The sequence below is a fragment of the Notamacropus eugenii genome, chromosome 1 (assembly GCF_028372415.1).
Source record: "Notamacropus eugenii isolate mMacEug1 chromosome 1, mMacEug1.pri_v2, whole genome shotgun sequence".
Classification (NCBI taxonomy): Eukaryota; Metazoa; Chordata; class Mammalia; order Diprotodontia; family Macropodidae; genus Notamacropus; species Notamacropus eugenii.
This window is the reverse complement of record NC_092872.1, coordinates 452,139,194-452,145,889: the sequence shown is the minus strand read 5'-3', so window position 1 is coordinate 452,145,889 and position 6,696 is coordinate 452,139,194.

Below are 6,696 nucleotides of genomic sequence, written 5' to 3'. Positions count from 1 at the left end.
GTACCACCAAGACCTTTTTCCTTAAGGCCTAGATATCTCTTCAATTCACATGAATTCACATACCCAGCTCCTACTTCAGTAATATGCGTTCATTAGCCTGTCTTGTTTCATCCAGGGCTCAGATATGTGATGATTCCCTGGGTTAGCTAAGTGGTACGCTGGATACAGTTCTGGGCGTGAAGTCAGGAAAACTCATATTTCTGAGTTCAAATCTGGCCTCTGATACTTCCTGGCTATGTGACACTTGGAAAGTCACTTAAACTAGTTTTCCTTAGTTCATTATTTGAAAAAGGAGCTGAAGAATAACTTGGCAAACCACTCTAGTATCTTTATCAAGAAAACTGCAAATGGGGTCATGGAGAGTCAGACACAACTGAAATGACAGAACAAGATGATGATTCCCTAACTGCTTAAAGCTTAGTTCTCCTCCTTTGCTAAATATGGTTAAATACAATTTTGTTACCTATTTTGCAGGAATGTTGTGTGACTCACATGAGGTAATATGCCTAAAGTGCTTTACAGAATATAAAGAACATGGCTGGAGCCAAGATGGCGGAGTGACAGCATGGACTTTCTAGAGCTCTCCCTCCAAACTCAGCCATATACCTGTAAAAAATGACTCTGAATAAATTCTGGAGCTGCAGAATCCACAGAAAGACTGAGTGAAGCAAATCTCCAGTCCAAGATAGCCTGGAAGATTGTTCAAAATTGTCTGTTGCACCACACTGGAAGCAGAGCTCAGTCCAGCATGGACCATGACAGCACAGACAGGACCATGCCTTGGTGGGACTGAATTTCAGACACCTGTGGCAGTTTGCAGACTACACAACCCCTAAACACTAAGGACAAATTGGAAGGTCAGTGGAAAAACCTGTGGCACTTGTGTGAGAGAGTAAAGTGGTCTGGCCCCAGCCCCAGGGCAGCAGAGGGGGAGGGGGTGGAGGCAACCACAGGAGTAGCAGGAGCATCTGTAGCCACTCTTTCTGGAGCTCTAGGCCCACAAATTGTTGTGGGATCAAGAAGCTGACAGTGTACTCCCTACCTGCACTGGAAGCAGAAAGTTATCTTGACAAAGAGCTCAAAAGTCAAGTAAATGGCTGTGGAAATGAGCAAAAACCAAAAAAGAAGCAGATTATACAATCTTATTTTGGTGACAAGGAAGACCAAAACATGCAAACAGAAGGCAGCAAAGTTAAAGCTCCTCCATCCAAAACCTCCAGGAAAAATGTGAATTGGTCTCAGGCCATGGAAGAGCTCAAAAAGGATTTTGAAAATCTAGTAAGAAAAGTAGAGCAAAAATTGGGAAGAGAAGTGAGAGTGTTGCAAAAAATCATGAAAAATGAGTCAACTGCTTGCTAAAGGAGACTGCTAAAATGCTGAAGAAAATAACACTTTAAAAAGTAGACCAACCCAAATGGCAAAAGAAAATAACGCTTTCAAAAATAGACTAACCCAAATGGCAAAAAGCCCATGAGGAGAAGAATTCCCTAAAAAACAGAATTGGCCAGATGGAAAAGGAGGTCCAAAAGCTCATTGAAGAAAATGTTTCCTTAAGGGTTAGAATAGAGCACTTGGAAGTTAATGCTTTTATGAAAAATCAAGAAATTATGAAACAAAGCCAAAGGAATGAAAAAATAGCAGACAATGTGAAATATCCTATTAAAAAAACCAACTGACCTAGAAAATAGACTCAGAAGAGACAATTTAAAATTTCTGGAATTACCTGAAAGCCATGACCAAAAAAATGTCTAGACATCATCATTCAAGAAATTATCAAGGAAAACTGCCTTGATATTCTAGAAGGAGGGGATAAAATAAATATTGAAAGAATCCACTGATCACCTCCTTAAAGAGATCCCAAAAGGAAAACTCCTAGGAATATGGTAGCCAAATTCCAGAGCAACCAGGTGAGGAAGAAAAATGTTGCAAGCAGGCAGAAGAAAACAATTTGAATATTGTGGAAATATAATCAGGATAACACAAGATCTAGCAGCTTCTACATTAAAGGTTCACAGGTCTTGGAATATTATATTCCAGAGATCAAAGGAGCTAGCATTATTACCAAGAATCACCTACCCAGAAAAACTGAGTATATATTGCTTCAGGGAGAAAAATGATCATTCAGTAGGGGACTTTCAAGCATTCTTGATGAAATGACCAGAGCTAAATAGAAAATTTGCCTTTCAAACACAAGAATCAAGAGAAGTATGAAAAAGCAAACAGAAAAGAGAAATCATAAGGGACTTACTAAAGTTGAATTGTTTACATTCCTATATGGAAAGATAGTATTTGTAATTCTTGAGACTTTTCTTAATAACAAGGTAGTTGGCAGGATTATATACATATAGACAGAGGGCACAGGGTGAGTTGAATACTATAAAGCAGTTTTTAACAGAAATGGGTGGGATAGAATGGAGGGAAATATAGTTAGTCTTTCACAAAATGACTTCTGTGGAAATGTTTTTCATAACTATATATGTATAAGCTATATCGAATTGTTTGCCTTCTCAGTGGGGATGGGTAGAGAGGGAGGACTAGAGAGAAGGTGGAACTCATAGTTTTAAAAGCAAATGTTAAAAATTGTTTTTACATGCAACATGGAAATAAATATACAGGCAATGGGACATAGAAATCTGTCCTGTCCTACAAGAAAATACAGAGTATGGGGATAAGGGGAGGGAAGGGTGTGATAAAAGGAAAGGCAGATTAGGGGAAGATGTGATCTGAATGCATGCCATCTCAGAATGAGGGGAGGGTGGAAATGGGTAGAAAATTTGGAACTCAAAATCTTGTGGAAGTAAATGTTGAAAACTAAAAGTAAATAAAATAATTAAAGAAGAGAAGAAATGAAAAAGTTGTGCCCCATCCCTCTACCACCATCTTTGCAAAGTTATAGGGCTATGGCTATGAAATATTGCCTATACCATGGAACAGAGATAACTCATTGGTTGGTTTTTACTGCACTGCTCCTTTTCTTTTTCTTTGATACAGGATATTTAAAACATCTTCGTACAGGTTTAAACTATTAAAGCTTGTATTCTGATTTATTCTATTCTCTCTTTTGACCCTATCCCTTCTAAAAAATGTTTACTTCTAATTACTCCTTCCTCCCATTTGCATTCCATTCTTTCATTCCCCACACACTGCTTATCTCCTTTTCCCTTATTTTCCTGTAGTGTAAGACAGACTTTCATACTCAATTGAGTATACGTTATTCCGTCCTTAAGCCAAATCTGATGAGAACAGTATGTGCATTGACTACAATGAAGCAATACTGAATGTGAAAAAGAACATAAGTCAAATGCAATAGAATATTTAGTTCAACTTTTGCCCAGAAAGGAATTCTCTCTGTAATATCTTTGTTAGATTGGCATCTAGATTCTTTGGAAAGACCTCCAAGGGCAGGAAACTCACTTTTTAATAAAGTGCTTTATATTCTTTTTTTTGTTGGAGAAAATTCAGTTTACTAAAAAACAGAGGTTTGTATTTTTCTCTCTAGAACCACAAATATCTTTCTTCAGATTACAATAAAAATGAAATGATAGCCTTTTGTTTTTACATAACTTTGATATTCCAAATATATCTCTCCCCTGTCACTCCTCAGCATAATCGTCCCTTGTAGCAAAGAATAATCTTGCTAAGTGCATAAAACAAAATACACTGAGTTTCAAAGCAACTAAAAGGTTATTGAAAATAAAGATGTATTTTTTTAATTCAAGTTCATTGAGGTGCTGAAGTCTCTACAGTTACCTAACTTAAGCGTCCAAAGCTGTATAAAAAGTCAAAGGAACTGGGATTAAAACCAAGAATCACCTACCCAGCAAAACTGAGTATAATACTTGAAGGGAAAAGATGGTCATTCAGTGATATAGAGGACTTTCAATCATGATGAAAAGACCAGAACTGAGTAGAAAATTTGACTTTCCAGCACAAGAATCAAGAGAAGCATGAAAAGGTAAACAGGAAAGAGAAATTATAAAGGACTTTCAAAGCTGAACTGTTTACATTCCTACATGGAAAGATAATATTTGTAACTCTTCAGACTTTTCTCAGTATTTGGGTAGGTGGAGGGATTATACACACATACTCACACACACACACACACACACACACACACACACACACACACACACACATAGACAGAGAGTACATGTTGAGTTGAATCAGAAGAGATGATATCCCTAAAAAAATAAAATAAAATTAAGAGGAGAGAGAGGAAAATATTGGGAGGAGAAAGGGAGAAATGGAATAGGGCAGACTATCACTCATGAAAGAGATAAGAAAAATATTTTTCAATGGAGGAGAAAAGGGAGGAAGTTAAAGGAGAAAAGTGAAGTTTACTCTTCATAGATGGCTTAAAGAGGAAATAACATGCTCACTAAATTTGGTATGAAAATCTATCTTACACTACAGAAAAGTAGGGGAGAAGGGGACAAGTGGAATGAGGGTAATGATAGAAGGAAGGGCAAATGGGAGAAGGGAGTAGCTAAAAGTAAACACTTTTGGGAAGGGACAAGGTCAAATGAGAGAATAGAAAAGAAAAGAGGGGGACAGGGTAGGATGGAGGGCAATATAAGTAGTCTTACACAACATGACTTGTAAGGGGTTTGGAATTCTTGGGTTATCAGGGTCATGGTGCCCTCGGGAGAAATCTCTTGGGACGTCATGTCTTTGCATGACTTACGTGATGGACCACCCTTAAGCAATAACCAACCTTCAGCAATTATGTTGAGCAAGAGCAGCAACAGCCAAGCACATAAGCTCAGCACACCGTGTATATGAGCTTCTTGAATGCATGGAAGAAGAATGCCTATATATACGCTGAGCTAGCTGAGAATAAACAGAGTGCATACCATCCTTGCTCCCACCTCATTCATTCGAGCCCGGAAGAAAGATCTCATGCAGGCATAGATCTTTGGGGGAATCAACAATGACTATTATGAAAGTCTTTTGCAAAATGACACATATATAGCCTGTACTGAATTGCTTGCCTTCTCAATGGGTATGGGTGGGGAAGGAGGGAGGGAGAGAAGTTGGAATTCAAACTATTAGAAACGAATGTCGAGAATTGTTATTGCATATAACTGGGAAATAAGAAATACAGGTAATGGGGTGTAGAAATTTATCTTGCCCTACAAGAAAAGAGAGAAGATGAGGATAAGGGAAGGGTGGGGTGTGATAGAAGGGAGGGCACATTGTGGGAAGAAGTAATCAGAAAGCAAGGTGATATAGGGTAGGGGAGGGAAGAGATGAGGAGAAAAATTGGAACTCAAAATTTTGTGGAAATGAATGTTGAAATCTAAAAATAAATAAATAAAACTATTAAAAAATAATATTGCTGTTGCTACATGTAATGTTATCTTTAGTTTGCACATTTCATTCTTCATTATGTCATGCAAGTCTATCCATACTTTTCTAAGATCTTTGAGCTCATCATTTCTCATAGCACAATATTATTCCATCATAGTTATAAGCCACACCTTGTTCACTCATTGCCCAATTGATGGGTAACCCCATAAAGTCCATTTCTTTGCCATCACAAAGAGAATATATACGTTCTTTTCTTTTTTCTCCTAATTATCTTTGGAAAAAGACATAGTAGTTGTATCATTGGGTAAAAGGGTATAGGGCTAGGCAATTGAGTAACTCTTTGGATAAAATTTCAGATTGCTCTTTAAAATGGTTGGATCAGTTCACAATTTTACCAACAATGAATTAATGTCCCAAATTTTCCACATCTCTTCCAACATTTGTTACTTTCTCCTTGATCATTTTAACTATAGCTAGCACTTCTATAATGATATCAAATAATGGTGGAGAAAAAGGCCATTCTCCTTGCTTTATATCTGAGACTATTGAAAAGGCCTTTGCCATTACTCCTTTATGTAATGCTGGTTCTTAATGTTAGATAGAAACTATCTACTGTACTAAAGGAAGTTCCATTTATTCCTGTACTTTTTAAGGTTTTTCCCAAAAAAGTGTGTTATATCTTGTTGAAAGCTTTTTCTGCATTTGTTATCATAACCATATGATAATGCTTTTGTTACCAAAAAATCTATCTTATTTATAGGTTTCCTAATATTGGGCTGACCTAGAATTCCTGATTTTTTTGAACTAATCTTCTTACAGCTTGCTTTAAGTCGTCTCATTATCCTCATTAGCATAATCTGGATCCGCTCCACTTTAGAATTTCCTCCCTCTTAAAAAGCTGCATCAAGTACAAAGCACAGTTCTCCAAATGTAGTCTAATGATGAAGGAACATAATGTCACTAAAAACTTAAATAACTTGAACTCTGTTTCTAGTAATACTAGTTTAAAATTAGGCTAAAGAGCAGAATCCCTTAGTAAATAGGAACCAAATATATTGTCAAGAAATTTGGCTTTGTGGCTTGGATCAAGTCACTTAACCCATCCATGTCAGTGGACAACTTTTATTCAAGGCAATATATTTTGCAGTATTTGCCATTCTTCATTGGTAGAGAGGATTTTAATAGTAATTACCTAAAATGACAAAATGATAGTTACATAGTATACCTAAAACATCAGGTTAACTTTTACATGAATCTCTCAATTAGATTTCCAGTGGACTGATTACCTTTCTTTGTTATCCTGTGTCCTTATGCCACAGGCTGTTCTGTTCTCAAAAGTCCAATGTAGAATTTATAGGGCTTTTGCAAATTCCACATTGATAGTAC